The 20,337-nt window shown below is 32.2% G+C and overlaps 1 long non-coding RNA gene across 2 annotated transcripts; it reads right to left on the bottom strand.

Moving 5' to 3' along the window:
* Window positions 1–1,619: 1,619 nt before the first annotated feature.
* LOC131034288 (uncharacterized) lies at window positions 1,620–9,354 on the bottom strand. Of its 2 annotated transcripts, XR_009103764.2 has the most exons (5): window positions 9,119–9,353; window positions 8,938–9,011; window positions 8,509–8,747; window positions 8,178–8,322; window positions 1,620–2,834 (listed from the first exon to the last, which is right to left on the bottom strand). It is a non-coding gene; the product is annotated as an uncharacterized LOC131034288 (long non-coding RNA). The 2 variants fall into 2 exon arrangements; XR_009103766.2 differs by lacking the exon at window positions 8,178–8,322 and having other exon boundaries at window positions 9,119–9,354.
* Between the last annotated feature and the right edge of the window lie 10,983 nt (window positions 9,355–20,337).

Raw genomic sequence — 20,337 nt, forward strand, 5'->3', positions numbered from 1 at the left:
AAAATTAAATATATAACATTTAACTATATAATATTATTATATGAAGTTTTTTTTTTTAAATATAACATGTTTATATCATATTATTTTATTTTATAAATTAATTTTAAATTAATGTTTTATAGGAATTTTTAAAAACATAATAATTAACAATAATAATTTTAAAAATATATATAACCAAATGAGCTGGGAAAATAGCTCCAATCCTCTCTATGGGGTTTTTGAAGATATTTATTAGCACTTTGCCTTTCCTTTTGGTGCCATATTTGGTTAAAGATGAAAAAATTACATTTTATAATGTAATTGTGTGAGCCCCATTATTTGTTTCTTGCAGCATTTATTATGCATCGATGGTCAAATCCTATAGCAAAGTGACTTAATCAAACATTAGAAAATTATCTAAATTTTTTTCTGCTGACATTTCAGGGGCTATCTATTTTTATTTTAAGGAAAAAATAAAAAGCCCAGGAAAAAGTTCACTAGTCAATCAGAAAAATGTAAAAAATAGAAAGAAAAATATGTTAATAAATAAATTAATGTAAACTATATTATAAAAATCTGACACAATTTTCGAAGCAAATTTATTTGGATAAATGACGAGATGGAAACATTAGTCTCGGCCTATAGATAAGCGGGACTAACAAGAGCTGTGGTACAACTGTAGTCCCTGCCATTTGTTAAAAACTGGTGAATTATTGTTTTATTGTTTTATTGAATCAAAAAATGTTTTAGTATTGACAGATGCTAGCAATGCAGTGAAATGTTGAGCTAGAGGATTGATACAAGTAAATGTGGAGAAGAGAAGTAAGTTTTTACATAGATTATTTGAGGTAAAAAAAGAATAGAAACCAAAATAATCAGTCAGTGTGATGATGATGTTAAGAATTGTTATAGACCCAACAAAAATTTAAAACTTGTTTAAAGGTCTCTCTAGCTGTACCCAAAACATTATCCTTTATCGCTGACTTATCCTGTACCCAAAATCTGGGGTCTTATACAAATATCGGGATATAGATGAAATGTACATCAATAGATTTTTGATTGTCAAGTTTCCCAATTTCCTGACAACCTCTGCAACACTGTGAGAGAATACTATCCTGCGTGACTGACAGGATGAATATAAGAATCTTTGTGAGCATGCATCAGGCTCAGCAGAATGTTGAACAAGGTCTATTCAAAATGATGATGACTTTCATATTTGTTAGCAACGAGTCCTTCTGAAATTCTAACATAAATAAATTTCTGAGAAATTTTAACTCCTCAGACAAGAATTAATCTTCTGAAATCCTTGTATGAATGTAGCTACGCTATATGATCAACAATATCCATAACTGTAAGAACACTGCCGAAAATGGTGCAAGAGCATGCCAAAAAGACGGAAATCTACATGATGGTGTCAACAGAAAAGTAAACCACTTTGAACAAGTATACTGACCTTGACAAATGCATGATGCAAACATAGATGGAAGACCATACAAAGTAGCATAAATCTTAATTCTACGTCTTAAAACCTTACATTGATATTACACATATCCAATCAAAGTTGAAGCCCTCAACTTCAAGTAAAGTAGTTTGAATAATCGTATTCGGTATTTTGGCAATGATTGACATTTCACAAGTAGTTGAACATAAAAATTACCCAAACAGGGCTATAATCACTATTTTAATGCAGCTAAGTCTTAACATATTGCACTAGTAATAGGAGTAGTGTTAAACTAATGGATCTTGTATTGATAATCGGCCATACAAGGTACGAGTGTTTTTATTTACTGTTTCTAAGTGAGATCTGTAAGAAAAGCACCAGTTAAGTGCCAAATGAATACTCAGCCTTGTAGTCGTTCCAGAGCTGATGAAGTGATTTGCCTGTGAGGGCATTAAAGTATTCAAGATCCCATCCAGACGCCAACTTAGCATTCCCCTTAGCAAAAAAACCAAGCCTAATGTTGTCACAGTACTGCAAGAAATAGGTTGAACCTCGTAGCCATGATCCTTAGAGTTGGATACTAGCTACACAAGAGGAGCTAAATGATCTTCATTTTTTTGCCTTTACTCTAGAATTATGTATGTTGTTTGGAAAAATGTTATTTTCTTCAAACAGAGTAATAACTTCCTTTGCCAGTTAAATAAGCATTTCCAGAGTCTTTTCATTCTTTCTTCTTAAAAGATGTTCACCTTTAATGGAACTCAACTGTTACAATATATACCTTGAGCTGCAGTGAACCACTAAATGAAATCAACTATCACATTTTATTGGTTAGAGTTCTGTACTTCAGGAATCAAATGCTAATTGACCAAGAGTGCCTATTATGGTACAAAATAAATGAAATATATTGGATTCTCTCAAGACCTCTTGCATTATGTTTGCCGGCCTACTACCAAAGAAATTCTACACAGTGAATATTGTTATTTTACAAAATTATACTCACAAAAGTCTAATTAACAAATTAAATACTATTAACAAATTACTAGTATACTTTGAGTTGAAAATGAGTATAAGAAACAAAAATATAACACAATCACTATAAAAGTCAATTTGATGTAGTAAAGCTCTTTCTATTTATATAATATAATTTTAGAAACAATTGACAACTTATATTTGCCACAAAAATGATAACCAGTTGTAGCTTGCCAAGAACCAGTATTCAAAATTACTATAAAATGGCAGTTTGACTAGTATGGTATCTAATACTATGTGTGTTTTATATGCAACTCAAAACTGGAGAAGATTTATGTTTACAAAAACTAAGTATGGTATCGAATGTTTTTAGTAAAAGGCAAACTGTTGAGTAGTTGCAGCATGGAAGTTTTGACTGTTTTGATCTTGTACATTTGGAAACCTGCAAAATTAACAAAATTAAGATGTGCTTTAGAGAAACTAGTCCAAAAAATCAGAGCATTAAGAAACTTTGAGCAAATAACCATGAAACTGAGGCATGATTGCAACTATTGGTGTAAGGAATTATGCAATGTACAACTGCCCCCCTGCCCCTTATGATAGTAGGGCCCTCAACTGATTAATCTGGAGGAAGATTATTGTGACCCAACATCAATTCATTTATTCATTTCTTGGTCACTCTCGCTCAGAGTGGTTTCTAAGGGAAGGATTCAGATGAATGCTAACCATGCAACAACTTCTTTAGAGAATCCTGACAATGTCTTCCTTCAACTAAAAAATCAGACAACATTCTACACTTTGCCAATTATTATATAGTTAGTCATCGAACAACAAAAGGAAATGAGATTTTGCAACCAGCAATAGTCGTATATAGTAGAAGGAATAGGGAGTATCGGTTTGCTACTTGTAGAATTAACACCATGCCCAAAAGGAATGGTGGGACAATGCCCCACAACAAAGAGATCGGGGAATTATAAGTAGTTTTGGTATCCAGATGACTATTATAATGATCCAGCGAGATTGGTTTTCAATAGAATTAATGATGCAATTTGGAAATCTCTTTAGTTTAGGGAATCCAAATATTTTCCAATACTCCTTAATGCTAATTTTTTTGGTGCCATGTAGATACTTGCACTATTTGTGAATAGAATTGCAACACAATGACACAAATGTCTCTCTTATTATATAGAGGTGTTTTATTCACAATGAACCAAATGACAATGTTCTTCTGGCATTAATTGTGTTGAAAGACTAACCTCATCAATTTGTTTTGTGGGCAATATTATGTAAACAACTACAAGTGGTTCCAAGACGAACTTAATTAGGACATCATCATCCATGTTCAAATTTCTTGATCATCTATTAATTTCTATGGCTTTGTAACTTTTCTACTCTTCCAACAGCCTTATGGTTGATGGGTCTACATGCAAACATGAATATCATTACTCTATTCCTCTTTCCACGATTGCTTTTGACTAACATGAATGTGAATCTTTGCTAACAAAAGCAAAAGCATCATTGTTTTACTGTATCCAAAGTGCCAGCAACCATTATGACAAAAGAAACCATTATTGCAATGGCTAAGAGCATTATTTTTATCTTCAAGATTCAAGGAATCTGTGTCAGGAAAGTTACAAGTATATTTAGCGTCATGCTTATGCCTGTTGATGGTGCTGCAGGTCTCATTTTAGCATTTTTTATTTCCAACATTTGAACTTAAATTGCAGAGGATCTACTCAAAAAGGTCCAAATCTTAATCTTCATCACAGGAAGCTCACAAATTTTAACAATCCATTTTTAGGCAGGATGTGGAAGAGATATGATAATGTACTTGATTATTTGGTGAATTATTTTCAGTGTTCCACGGATGTTGGGGACGGGGAGACAGGGGACGGGGAGATGGGCTTCGGGAATGGGGGGACAAAGGGAAAAAGTTTTGGGGACGGAGAGACTTGGGCCTGGGAGGGGGAAACGCGTTTCCGTGGAACACTGATTATTTTAGGTACGAGTCCTCTTATTGCTTCCCAATATTGTTATATGCAAGTCAAAGTAGAGTTCAAATATCACCTCGGGTATACACACATAATCCTATCATTTTCATGTCATTGACTATTACGAAAAGTTTAGATGCTTTACAACATGACTCCATGGGAGTCCTCATATGGCACATGTATAAGCAAGTACTCAATAAAGGGAGAACCCAAGTTTATCATTGTAGCTGTATAGACTAAAATCTTAACGAGTTTGAATAAAATTATAGATTATGGAAGCCTGGAGTAACTCTATTTAAGTTGTAGATGTAAAACAGACGAGTTATGGTCCTAATTTGTTTCTGTTGTGGTCCAAACCATAGAGGTGCCTTGTTGGTGTTTTAATGCTACATCCAAAACATAGATAAGAGAAATGACTATATCATGAACATTGGCACAAATAGAATCTGGGATATCAGACTTATACCGAGCATATGTCAGAGTATGTTTATTTGGTTCTTATTTTCTCTGCATGCATAGAACAGTTCCATAATTTCCAATTGGAGCAGCAGAGTTCTTTACAAGGTAAGAATTCCATTCCTGAAATCCAATATGCCAAAGGAAGGAGAAGATCAAAATGAGGGCAATCATGCCAATGCATCAGTGTTCTTGAACATTGAGGATGTTCCCTTACTCAACTCAAAGAGGTTTACAAAAAAGGAAAAAGGTAGAGATGAATCCTGGGCAGAGGGTGAGAAAAAAGATGGCAACGAGTCTATGTCCTTTTACAAATTATTTTTCACTGCAGAATCCTTGGATATAATGTTGATATGTCTTTATTCTCTTGATTCTATGGTCAATGGTACTTGTATTTCACTTAAGAGCGTCTTGTTTGGGAACCTTATAAATGCATTTGGAAGCAACACATAAACAAAAACTGATGCATGAAGTGTCCAAGGTGAAATATTTGAAATTTCAGTTACTTTTTGACTCAACGAACTTCTGTACGAGGAAAGTAGAGTAGAAATTTTCATTCTTTTAAATTAAATTTAATATTGAACTTACTCTTCTTTTGTTTGCGTTGCTCCAGGTAGCTTTGGAGTTTGTTTATCTTTCTTGTGTTGCAGGAGTCACAACTTTCCTTGGTAAGATATTACACACATGAATTGGTAATATAGTAAAATATTGCTTGTAACTAGCATCAAGGTTGATACTTTGTGATCTAGTTTGATTTCATCCTGGCTGGCAGGGGTGTGTTGTTGGATGTGCACAGGGGAAAGACAGGTTGCACGTATTAGGAATCTCTACTTAAAATATATTTTCAAGCAAGACATTGGATTCTTTGACTGTGAAACATCGACAGGAGAAGTTATGGGAAGAATGTCAGAGACACAATGCTAATTCAGAAGGCTATGAGGGAAAATGTTAGTCAATGACTGGTATTAATAAATCACATTGATCTCAACTAATGCATCCAGTCTAGGTGATGTTTAGCAAAATTTACAGCCAAAGACATGCTATGATGACTCCAATTTTTTGTTGCTCAGACATTAAAGGTTTCAAATCTTAGAAATAAATCATTTAACTAGAAAACAATCATGTCCATTGACTTTCCTAACTCCATAAAATGTAGCATCTACCTCTTGGTCTTAGGAACCTTTTTATTTGACCACTAAACTCTCAGTTTACTTGCATAGGTCAAAAAATTTATTGAGAAATGACAATGACTTATGATAAAATTCAAATTTACCAAATTCAATTTCTTTTATTGAAACACACCAAATTCAGATCCATTAAACCAGATTAAATTTCTTAAAAAAAAATTAACCAAATTCAACTCTGACATAACTTTGACAGACTGAATTCCTTGTCCAATTGACGGCTTGACTGAATCCCCTATCTAATTGACGGCTTTTCTGGCACACATGGCACAGATGACAGCTAGTAGTCATTACAAAAATTTAGGGTTGGGATTTGAGATTTATCTGAAAACAGTGTGTCCCGTGCATGAAATGAGTTACTTCCACTAGGAGGTGGATTTGAAATGGTCCTGTCACCAGTTCACAAGCCTATTTAATACCAGTTTGAGGTCCTGTCATGGCGATTCCAGATGCAAATATTGCTGCTTTAGGGTTTTGTCTATCGTAAAACCCTCCCCACTTTAGGTCTCTGTTGAGCTTCACCACATATGATATTAATAATATAGCATTCATTAACACTAACATTGCTTCACTTCATTTGTTGGATTCGAACAAGGTACTGTTTCATCTTTTTCTGTCTCCTTTTTTTTAGTTCAATTGAAGTTGTTTCAGAGGAAATACTGCTCAAATGAGGTATACATGATGCTATTACAGTATACATTTGTTTTTGTTTTCTTCATTCTTTGTTCAAATCGAGTCATTATAGTTTTCTTGGATTTTTAACATTTGATTTTTCAAGCAGTTCTTTTGATTTTTGCCATTCTTGTCCTAAAAAGAAAATTCTTTATTTCCTTTTTCTGCATTAATGCTTTTCTCTTGTGATGAAGTGAGCTGTTTCTCAACTGAGCTATTAGGATTTTCGCTTTCAGTTTGATTTGGGATGGTGCTTACAGGAGTCGTCAAATCCTCTTATCTCTGCCTTCAAGTTTTTTGGTTGTAGTTTTCTTTCATGCATTCAAATTCTTGATTTGTTTATGTTGTGGCAGCAAGGAATTTGACTCTTTCTCATTATCATTTTTTAGGTTAGATTGGTAAATGATTTTTATTACACATCCAGCAAGTTGGTTTCAATCAAATAGCAGGTACTAACAAGCCAGTCAATCAAATGCTGAGTGCATCGCACTCAAAACAAAACTAAAAAAATCTAATTTGGGTTAGCTAGCCACATTTTGCATATTTCTGTGTTATTGCCTTCAGAGCCCTGTTTCCTCTAATTATTTGTCCACGTCATTAATATGTGCACACTTAACAACTTCAGGAGAAATTCTACCCATATCATGTAAGGTTAAACCAAAATTATTTCTAGCAATGTAGAAGGTATGGATAAGATAAGGTAGTTTTACATGGTTATTCATCATAGGCATCCTATTGTAAATTTCAAAGCACAAGTAATAACAGAGCACCAAAATGGGAATCAATGTTAAACTAAGGGCCACAAAACGATGAGTCGCAATGTAATTTGTCCCACTACTCACTGCTATGAAGGATAAAATAAAGTCCTATTCAATCACAGTTGATTAATCACAAGTCATAACAGGATGTGATAAATTTATGGGCATACCTACTATAGGTACCTGATTATGATTTTCGGGCACAAATAACAATATCTAGCATCAAAATGGGAACATATGTTAAACCAATGGCTAGGGCATGATGATTCACGAATGCCCGAACAACTGAGAAGTCCCAAATTGGTACTTCGCACAAACAAATGATAAATCCAAACGCCTTCCAGCCTAGTAAACAAACAGATGAGTGGAAAGAAGAATCAAAATTCAGAATCTTAAAGTTACAACCACTAAAAAAGTTATTTATCCGCAGGAGAATGATGTAGCCTAAAAAATCCAGATCCAAAACCAACACCCCAAGCAAGCAAAACTAGCACTTCGACTAACTAGTAACCCTTTTATAAGTTGGCATTTCCTAGGAAGGTTACATAATTAATTTTAGTAATTAACACAAGCAGCCTAGTGCAGTAAACCGAAAATAGTTAGGGCAACTTTGCCAACTAGCCAATATCACCTCCAATCATGAGCGTGTAGTTTCAGTTTCTATTATGTCCTGTTCACATTTTAGACAGACATGAGAATTGAAGTAATAAGAAAAGCAACAAACCTTGGAGGATTCATTCGGATGATCAATTTCTCATAATCATCATCAATGTCTAGAGAAACCATCCAATCTATTTCCTTTCTGTTGAAGTTGTGGGTAAGCCTAGATGCTATCTAGCTTATGCTCTTGCGGAGACCTAATCAATGCTCTGACAATGCAATTCCATATGAGGACTATTAATACCTTGCTCTGCAAATATATATATATATATAGACACACACACATACATATATATAAATTGCAAGTGGGTGTTGCCTCAAACAACGTGAATTGGCAAACCCAATAAAAGCTAGAAGAATCAGACAATACAGAACCAATTTCTTGACAAAGATACCCTTGGCTCTTCTTAGATGGATCTAGGTAGCTACTCTGCCAGTGTGCCCACTGCCACTACTTTGCAAATCGACAATTTCTTCAAGGTACAGTCCTGAGAAAAATAGTTTCAGGAGCAATTATACCCGTGTCATGTAAGGTACAGTCCTGAGAAAAATACACCTTATAATTGAGAAAGCTCTGAACCTACAGCTGGCTCTGTTGTCATGGCTTCGTTGAATACCAGTAGAGTGTAACTTCCTGCCAGTAAAGTCCTAATTTTAGAACGCAACAAAACCCTAATCCTTGCACACAAACTAGGGTGACTAAAAAATTTTCAAAATAAAACCCAATTTCTTGAAGAAAAAAGAAAAATAGATGAAACATACCATTCATTTACAATACCTTCATGGGGCATGGTAAAGAAATATGTTAGGGTTTTGACACTTACGCAATTATGTTCTCACACTCGAGACTAGCTACCTCTGGTACTAATATTTTCTTGTGCTTTGATTCTCTATGTACCTGTGCATTCAAAAAAATCAGAGGATTAGAAAATCTGGAGCAAATAACCATGAAACTGAAGCAAATTGAAAGCCCTTTCTGGGAAAATGTTAAAGATAAGTTTTTACCTTATGCAAATTTCAAATCTCAGCAGCAGCTGAAAGCAAAATCAAGAAAATAGCCTGAAGACCTTAAGAAAATCCTCGAAGCCTACCAAACAAGAAAGGAGAAAATTCGAGAAGCAAGGAACGTACAATAGGCTGAGTTTACAACCATTAAGCCTGCATTAGGCCATTACGAAAGCCAACTGCAGTCTTAGTAATGCCATCTACCGTCTTAATGATACCGTACTTGCACCTTGCAATAAACATTATAAGATGTCTTTTAATTTTTGCTCTTCACTGGTTGAAGTTTGTTTTTTTATAAAAAAATTTCTTAAAACCCCACTAAAATATTAGCAACCAATCAGAAAATATCTAAAGTTTTTAAGAAATTAGCTTTAATAAATAAAAAACATAAGACTATAGTTTAACCATAGTTTAAAAGTGTATCATTGAATTTGTGAGGGCAATTTAATTCAAATTAGATATGAAAACATTAGTCTCTGCCTTAGGACCAACAACAATGCAATTTCTTTCATGATATGGAAACAGTATTTTTTTTCTTAATTTAACATTTGTATATGGATTGTTGGTTTTTATTATGACACGTAAGAGCAATTGTTCTATGGTTTAGTTTTGACATATAAGTATTTTGTATGGTGATAAACATTTCTATTTTTAAAATGGTATCATGTGTAGATTGTCAATTGATTATATCATAATATGTTTTGATATTGTTTGAAGAGATTTTGTAAATGTTTTCATTCATTTCTAATCACTAAGTCCTAAATGTGAAGCAAATTGTGAATTTTTGGAAATAAGATTTTTATTCTTTGATTTATAATATAAGCTTTGAGATAGTTTTGTAATTATGATATTTTCTTATGTAAACATATTCTATAGGGATTTAAAGAGTTGTTTAAATAGGTATTTTGGACATAATATCGAATTGTTATTGCAAACATAAGAGTATCAAATTGTTTAACCTGTCATATATCTTATAGATACAGTATCTGCTAAGAGTATGATAGAGCTTGTGATGGATATGAAATCATGTTCTAATAGAATTATTTGATCAGTTATGTATCATAATTGTTTATTGTAAAAAAACAATGATAGCCATGGAGGCATTTCATTTGGTTGATGTGAAGTTTTGCTTGTTGGAATGATATGAGATATTATACAAATGTTTTTGTTGTATTAAATACTTAGGATGTGTCTTTTCAAATGGATAATAAAATAACATATCTTTGATGGATTAATCATTATTTTCCATTACTGCAAATGTGGGCTAAAGTAAGAAAAGCATTGATTATTGCGCAAATTGTTATATATTTAACTTATTCATGTGATGAAAGTTCTCATTTTAATTCATATTTGATTTTCTAGCCATTTTTTCAATTGAGATATTTATTTATTGAAATGGGCATTTGAGTTGATTGTTTGAAGCATAGCCACATATGATTGAAATAAGGAAGCTCATTTGAGCAAGAGAACAACCTTGACACGTAAGTCAAGGATCTCAAGGTTTGCAAAAAAATTTAGGTTATAATGTGGAAAAAGATAACCTTTTAGCATTGAATGAGACCCTACTTAGTTAGAGGATGTTACTATCACAACCTCGGCCCTTAGGATATTTAAGAAACTATTGCAATTAATAAGTAAATTAAATTAAGTCAATTTAATTATTTCATAAGTGAACTAAAGTATTAGAAAAAAAATCCATTAGATAATCAAATAATAAATGTTTGTGTTCCAACTAATTTATTTTATCAAGATTGCATGTAATGTTAATTATCAATTTAAAATTTAAATAATAAATGCATATCTTATATTTTATATTAATTTATGATAAAAATATTGTTTTAGTTTTAATATTTCTATTATGTGTGTGTTGTTGGAGAAAAAAAAAAAAGAGAAGGTCATGACACGTGGCATGAAGGCGAAGAGAATATTACCATTTATAGTGGTATAAAAAGCATTTATGAGAGTGTTAGAGCTATAAGAAAGAACCTTGACTTATAGGTAGGGAGTGGGTAGCCTTTTTTAGCCAAAAGGAGTTTGTTTTTTTTTGTCTTTTAGTGGACTATTTTTGCCTTTTATGAAGTTGGACAACCTAGTTCATTTTTAAAATAATCAATTTTAATTTATAACACAATTTAATATTTTGAGGAAGGCTATATGTCCATGTGACAAACTATTCATTGGGAGTTACAAAAAAAAAATAACAAAATAAAAAAAAATGCTATTAACACTAACTATGACAAAATGGGAGTTACAAATTTTATTTTTGACAAAATGAGAAATAAAGATAAGCTTAGCAAATTTTATGACAATGGGGTTACATATGACATATTCTTAATCACAATTGATGGAAAATTATTGGAGAGTTGAAGGAATTGAGCTTAATTGGTTAAAGCATTGAATTCTCATTGTGGAGACCCAAGTTCGAATCCCAAAGGGATATATAATATTGAATTCTAAGTTGTGACTCTTGGTCTTCAAGAGGTGGTTTCTAGAGTAGTTTCTAAAAGAGCTAGTATTAAGAGCTTGTATTGGTTTCATGTTGATGAGGCGGTGACTTCTACATCAAATATTGAGCATTTGATGTAAGAGTATTTAAATTATTTCAAATTATTTTGAGCATTTGAGGCAAGAGTATTTAAATTATTTCAAGTCATTTTATAGGTAATTTTTAGCTTCTAATTCTAGAATTTTTTACCTTATTTTATTCAAACAATTTATTTATTTTAGAGTAATATTATTATGTTTGAAATCTAATGCTAGTATATGGATTGTTTCAAATCATTTTGAGCATTTGAGGTAAGAGTATTTAAATTATTTCAAATCATTTTATAGGTAATTTTTAGCTTCTAATTCTAGAATTTTTTACCTTATTTTATTCAAACAATTTATTTATTTTAGAGTAATATTATTATGTTCAAAATCTAATGCTAGTATATGGATTGTTGATTGTTTATTTTGGCATGTTAGGGTAGTTTAGTTTTGATACAAGCATTTTGTATGGTGATGATAAATGTCTATTTTAAATATGATATTATGTGTAGATTGTCAATTGATTATATTATAATGTGCTTTGACATTGTTTGCAGCAATTGTATGTTTTGCCCTTTAGATGAGTAGATGGGCTTTAAATGTTTTCATTGGGGTTTCCAAAAGTAAGTGTTTTCATTAAGGTTTCCAGAAATAAGTGTTCTCATTTACTTCTAATCGCTAAGTCTTAAATGTGAAGTGAATTGTGAAATTTTAGAAGTAAGATGTTTACTCATTCAATTATGGTATAAGTATACATATTTTGTAATGTGAACGTATTAAATATTGGAATCTAAACATTTGTTTACATGGGTCTTTTGGACATAATATTTACATCTACTTGGATTGCAAACATAGGAATAATTGATTGTTTTTAACTTGTCATATATCTTGAAGATACATGATCTACTAAGAGTCTAATAGAACTTGTGTTAGATATAAAATTACGTTCCAATGAAAACATTTGATCAATTCTTTATAATGATTGCTTATTATAAAAAAATTGATAGTAATAAATTAATCTCATTCGGTTGTGAAATTTTACTCATTGGAATGACATGGGATAGTATATAAATATTTGTGTTGTATTAAATGCTTAGGATCTATCTTGTCAAATGGATAATAAAATAACATATTTTTGATTGATTGATCATTCTTTGTCATCATTGCATAATAATTGGATTATAAAGAGCTGCTATAAATAGATTCATTAAAATATGTTCATCTCCAAAAAAAAAAAACAAGGATAGCTAACAATAGAACATTCTATAAATAATATGGTTAAAGAGAAATGATTCCAATAATTTGTTGTAGATGAAAATTTTGAAATGATTTTTGTTTTGACTATGGAAAACCCTCCAAAGATGTCTAAAACTTTGACAATTCACCTATATTGATAACTTAAATATGATTTTACCTCTTTTCTTTTGCTTCCACTCTAAACTAAAACCTAAAACTCAATGCATTGAAAACCCTTCTCTATAATCTATCATTTCTACAAACTTCTATTATGTAAAGTACTTTACTTTCACATGCTTCTTCACTCAGAATCATTGACATGTTAAAGTGGAGATAAAATATAAGATCAAATATTACTTAGTTTACAATCTTCATCTTATATTTCTACACTCATGTTGATATTAATATTTTTAAGACCATTTGACTTTAAGTATCAAGTCCAAAGTTTTGGACTCTTAAATCTTCCATGGGTACCTATATCCACACTATTTTTTGTTAACTTGTGTTTGGCCGGACTATAATGCCATATTCAAATTTTAACAAGTAATCACTAACACAAAATTTATATAAGGCATTGTATCAATCTGCCTTGTCATCCATGTGTCTTGGTGGAAGGCAATCTTGTTCTATGCAATTTGATTGTCAATTGGTTGATCATGCTTCAACCTACTCATTAAAAAAATGTTGAATTGAATAGACTGTGTTGATACAACATAGAAGGATGGGAGAAATAAAGAAATGCATTGAATTTAGAGAGTTGAATAAATATATGATGTCTATGCTTGATCATGGTGATTTGTAATAAGAATGTTCAGCAAGTTGAAAAGGTGACTGGAATCATGCCTAAATGGTACTCAGACGCATTATAGATCAATTTTAGGTACAAAATAATATTTGAAAGGACTGTCTATGTACACAAAAACAAGTATTATATTGAACATTTCTCTTGGAATCATTTAAAATTATTTCATTTTTGTAGTAGGAAAGTTTCAATTTGGTGTTGCAAAGGTAAAATCGACCAATTCAGGGGACTGTGCAACTATGCATTTAAGTGCATATTGATTCCCTTTTTTCTATTTGTTAATGGAGGTTGTATTTATTCAATCTTCTTAAGACAAGCTTTACCTCGGTATAAATGGGATTTGGTGCTTATTAAGAAGTCCAATCTGTTAAGAAAAATAGAACAGATAAAAAAATATGTATCATCAAAACACTAAATTAAAGAGTAGAGATATAAATTATGTGGTTCATCAGTTTGGTTATATCTATTAGAAAAAGGATTTTCTATTTTATTAATTATAACAATACATAAATATTATACAATACGGTTTAGTATTTCTAATTGATACTAATTTTCATTCACAGATTAAAATGTCCATCACATATTTTATAAGACTTGTCAGATGGAATTCACATATTCAAGCATATTTTTTTTATAACAGGTTTGTTTAAATATTCATTATATTGGAGTTTGTCATGTTAAATACTTCAGTTTAAATAACACATTCTAAGCTTTGATTTGTTTAGGTGCATCATCTTAAATCACACTACTAGGTGGGTCCTATTGGAGAAGCAAGTGTGATCTTTGATAAGTCACTTAAACAAGTTAAAGCTCAAAGGGTGATGTTTAAGCTCTACCACTGAAATTGAAAATGCTCTCTTTTCGAGTAGTTTGATAATTTGTCCATGACTTTTGGGCAAATCAAATGACTTTTGAGTGGGCTTTGTGTGTAAACATAACATCTACCCTCATGTTTGAGCCTCATATGCATGTAAGTATGTTTAGATGGTATATCAATTAAGAAAATAGGGCAGAAAGTAGAGAGTGAGTAGCAATGCAAGAAGATTTTTGTAAATAATTCTCATTTTACAATCCATATAAACTTATAAATAGCACATTATAAAGGATGAAGGAAATAATATTACTATTAATAGAAGAAGTGCAAGAGATCAGAAAAATTAGATGTGGTATATTAATCAAAAAGAGGAGAGATATTAGAAAATAAAAGTAGTCAAATAAGATTTTATAAGACATTTTGCTTTACAATTCATGCACAGTTATAAATGATACATTATAAGTTAGTTTTTGGTCCAAAACATTTTGCTTTACAATTCATGCACAGTTATAAATGATACATTGTAAGTTAGTTTTTGGTCCAAAACAATGCTTGAAAGGACTGTTTGTGGACAAGACAACAATAACTTTTTGGTATATTGAACATTTTTCTCAGAAATATTTAAATATTATTTTATTTTCGTGGTTGGAAAGTTGTCAATTTGGTGTTGCAATGATCAAAGCCCCTTTCAGGTACGCATAACTGTGTATAAGTGATTGTCTAAAGAGACTGGTAAACAATCTTTTTCTTATGTACTATGATTTGGTCCTTGGAGATTCAGTTGGCCAATTTGAATAATAAAAACAATCTCTAAGCATCTTTCTTCAATGTACTCTTCTCTTCAATAATTATTTATTTATTTGGCAGGTGACAATAAGATCTCCTCAATAATTATTTATTTATTTTGGCAGGTGGCAATAAGTTCTCTCAAAGTAGATTAAGAAGTGAATGATGAAGTTCAATCTTGTTCAAAATAATTATGAAAAAGGTTACAATTTAAATTTATTATATTATAGATTTGAGAGCAATTTGTTTTCATGATATTGTAAAACAACATTATTTTCCAAACCTAATATTTGTATATGGATTGTAGATACATGATCTACTAAGAGTATGATAGAGCTTGTGATGGATATAAAATCATGTTCGAGTAGAAATATTTGATCAATTATATATGGTGATTGTTTATTGTAAAAAAAGATAGTAATGGATGCATTTCATTTAGTTGATGTGATTTTTCGCTTGTTGGAATGATATGAGATATTATATAGATATTTGTGTTGTATTAAATACTTAGGATGTGTCTTTTCAAAGGATGGTAAAATAACATATCATTGATGGATTATTCTTTGTCATTATTGCAAATGTGGGCTAAAGTAAGAAAAATATTGACGATTGGGAAAGCTAATGATATCAGATCTCCACAATCCATAATATTAATCAATGTTGAATTTATAGATTACAATGTGTGTTAATTTTTGCATTAGCATTTTGGATCCAACTCTGTGATGCATCATCAGGATACTAGAGAGAGCTAGAGACATAAAATGACCAATTGCATATTAGACCTAAACTATTCATTTTGCTTATAAATTTTTCTTATTCCTTTGATGAAAGTTCTCATTTTAATTTAAAGAATTGACTTTCTAGCTATTATGTTTGAGCTAATTATTTGAAGCATAGTCATGTTTTGTTAGAATAAGGGAAGCTCATTTGAGCAAGACAACAAACTTGACACATAAGTCAATGATCTCAAGGTTTGTGAAATTGGTGAGGTTAATGTGGAAAAAGATAGCCTTTTGACATTAAATGCAACCCTAGTTATTTAGAGGAGGTTACTCTCCTATTTTCCTATTGAATCCTAATGCCATGTATATTTTAAGGTAGGGGTGACCAAGTATCCCTTCAATTTGATGCCCATGAACCCTAGAATTGTAACATTATTAGCTTTTCTCATTGAAGTAGTTAAAATACTCTTGAAAACCCTAGGCATGTGCAAAATGATCCCATATTTCAAGCCTCTCACAATAGCTATTCCATGTAAAATATAAATCATTTTGTCTAACCACCCACTTAGTCACCTCTACAAGACATTAAAATGGTTTAAGATGCTTCTAGGTCTCATGTAAAATTGCTTCTAAAATTAATAAATCTACTAATCCTCTCTAGGCTTCTCCAACATTAAATGGTTTCTTCAAACCGCACACTTCAATGTTACCCCCTCTTTATCTAAAATAACTTAGTCTCTTATAACCATACATTACACAAATTATGAAGAAAAATAAGGTGGATGTAAATTAGATCATAATCTCATTTTTTTGAGATTGAGAAAACATATTCAAACTTTACAACTTTTCTATTGTATTTGTATTGTCATTTTAATGTTTATTTCTTATAGAATATTTAAGGGTTTTGTTCAAACTACTCTTTCACCTCTCATTTATCAAAAAGACATGAAATCACTTCCTTAAGCCTTAAAATGACCCCTTAGCTTTTCCTATAAATTTGAGGCTTCCATCATTAAATTCCATTAAGTGTACTTTTATCTAGTTGGGTTGGTTTTGTTGACATTTACTACAAAAATTAACTCAAAATTTTAGATATTATTCTTACTACTAAGGGTATGATAGAACTTACGATGAATATAAATTATGTTCCAATGAAAGTATTTGATCAATATGATTATTGTTTATTGTTTATTGTAAAAAAATGATAATAGTAGATTCATTTCATTTGATTGATATGAAGTTTTTTCATTGAAATGATTTGCAATATTATATTAATGTTTGTGTTGTATTAAATATTTAGGATCTATCTTTCCAAATAGATAATAAAATAGCATATCTTTGATCATTTTATGCCATTAATACAGATAATTGATAAAGAAATGCTAGAAACAGATTTTTCAAAAAATGCTCATCACCTATAAAACAAGGATAGTTGAAAAATATCAATCTACCTCAATGCCATCCATGTGTCTTGGTGAAGGCAGTGATTGTCAATTGGAAAATTAAGATGGAGGTGGATATATATGGTAATCCTACATTTTTTACATTGAGAGCTGGCTAGAAAAATAATAAAAATATATACTTATAACTTTTTAACATTTGTGTTGTCACTTTAGTGTTGTTTGTCTAAAACATTTTTAAGGGAATTTGTAGCCTATTTTTCACCTCTCATTAATCAACACAAAGACATGATATCACTTCCTTGATCCTTCAAATGACTCCCTTCGTTCCTCCTTATAATTTGAAACAATACATAACCTATGTATCTTTATCTGTAAGTAGGGTTGATTTTCTTGACATTTCCCACCAAAATTACTGGTGAAGGAGCACCTAAGGGTTGAAATGCCCTTAACCAATTTTGGCTTGTGAGACCTTCCAGTGGTCATGTAAATACATAAGGACTGGCTCTAGTCCATTTGTTTGGTTGTTTAATTGAAAGTTTTTAAATGTCTCTTATCGGTAAGACCTACCCCGATGAGTTCGCTAGAGTTTGGTGTGGTTCACACTTACCCCGATGACCCGATAAGTCATCAGTGCTTGGAATATTATAATCGGGTATCGGAAGGAGTAGTTTCAAGTTTCCCCGATGATTAAATTGACCTATACTTGGATGGTGATCATGGATGATCCTACGGCGGTTGCTATACCACATGATAAAGATGCTCGAAATTTATCTCTCGCGACTTGGCGACCATGGTGGGACCCAACGACAAAGAAGAGTTTCATTCTGAGCATGCAAAAAAAAGAGGCGAGTTAACAACCGTGTAGGTTGAAGGTGGATCAATGGCGGTCGCTATACCGCTTGATAAAGATGCTTGAAAGTTATCTCTCGCGACTTGGCGACCATGGTGGGACCTAGCAACAAAGAAGAGTTTCATTCCGGGCAGTTAGTGAGGTCGTGCTAAGGTGGTAGGGCAGGGACCCCGGAGCCAATCAGGGGATGCCACGTGGTGGAGCGTGGAAAGTTGTCATCGGCCATCGGTAGCCCCGTTTTGATGTTTCACCGAAGACCTAATAGGAAGTACGAAGAGTTGGAGGTTGTCATCAGACATCGGTAACCTTGTTTGGATGTTACCCGGATGTTCCAATGGAACCTATGAAATGGTTGCAAATGGAAAACTGTTCGTAATGAGATTTATCTCATCTAATAGGAGGAGTTCCCAACAGAGGATGGAATGTATAAAAAGACCCAACGGACATCTGTAAGAGGTTGATGGCTTCGGAGAACAAATCTATTTTTTTCGAATAGCAAAAGAGAAGTCTATTTCTGGTTTCCAATTCAGAGTCGAATTTATGTTCATGAATTGCAAATACTTTTTTAGAATCTTTAAGTTCATGTATGTTGTTAATGTAAAGGCTTCTTTTCTCTATTTTGTGAGTTCCTAGTTTGAACCCGTGAATAAATTCGGGATCTGTAAATAAAGCTTTCCCTTTTAGTTTTTGTTCCATGTTTTCAATAATCATATGGCTCTGACTTGAAACTCCACAAGATCATTGGAGATTGTCAAGCAAAGCCATATATGTACAGTAGGTTTTCATTTGAAAGAGACCAGGAAATGGCAATCGCCATTTCTGCATACTGAGCCTAGGTGAGCTTGGTGATAGTTCGGCTAGGTATCAGTAATTTGAAGGAGATAAATTGCAGGGGTAGGAAACTGCTGAGAACTGGAAGAAGTTCTAGAAGGCTACAAGCTTGAAATCGAGACATTGTGTAACCAAAGGGGGAAAGTTTGCTAAACCAAACAAGATGGGTGGTTTTGCAAAGAGAGAAAGAATGTGTGTGTCCTTCACCCCTGCAAGGATTTAGTGAACAAGCTTACTTTATGAGCTTGAGGAAGGTGAGATAAGCAAACAAATGGTAGGGAAGCCCTTAGAAGTCTAGAGGGGTAGACTTGGAACCTGGAAAGGGATAGAAGCTAGCCATCAAAGAAACCTAATTGATGGCAAACTAGGTAGCCTCCCTATCAATTACCCAAACATTTTAGATATTATCCTTATGACATTTATAGCATTTACTTGGACAAAACCTTATAGAAAGGTTTATAAACTCAATTTCCTCCACTTTTCACTCATTATCCTCTCACACACTAAGCATACACAAGCAAGTACTCTCCATCCCTCCATCCTCAAGGCTATTTGTAAATGTATACTCAAGGAGAATAGGACAAAGCCATCATCCAATATCTTAAGCATTTCTCTTAATATTCATTTTCGTGGTAGGGAAGTCGTGAATTTGATTTTGCAAAGACAAATTGACCAATTTAGTCGACTGTCCTATTACAGTAAGGCATATGAAATATGATTTGTTGCTGAGTAAGAAGCTCTACTAAGCCTCATAGAACAGGTAATAGTTTGATGTCTTGGTGTACATTAGTTTCAATTGATATTTACATTGATTGAAGGGACTAGTACATTGATTGATGTTCCCTCTATTATCATTACTAATTTCTTGAGGACAACTTAATAACTACATACAAAAGGAAATGGTTGGGTTAAGTTGTGGTGATATTAGTTGCTTTGTGTCTTCCCTTGTTAAGCTTTTGCTTTGAAAGAGTTGAAATTAATGCATATCCTGGTCATGTTGGTAGAGTTGAATGATAAAAGCTATTTTCATGTCTTGATACCATTGCATGTGTAAGTAATAGTCTGAACAAGACTAGGGGAAAGGACCTTGAGCACGTTCCAATTCTTGTGATAGAAGTTGATGATTTAATACCCCCATACTTGTTGATTTAATGTCCAATTTTTGTACAACATTGCACCAATAGTTGTATGATAAGTACCAATAATTGAATGAAATATACCATTTGTTGTGAAAAGTAACCAATCA

Source organism: Cryptomeria japonica, chromosome 3, assembly GCF_030272615.1.
Source record: "Cryptomeria japonica chromosome 3, Sugi_1.0, whole genome shotgun sequence".
In the NCBI taxonomy this organism is placed as follows: domain Eukaryota; kingdom Viridiplantae; phylum Streptophyta; class Pinopsida; order Cupressales; family Cupressaceae; genus Cryptomeria; species Cryptomeria japonica.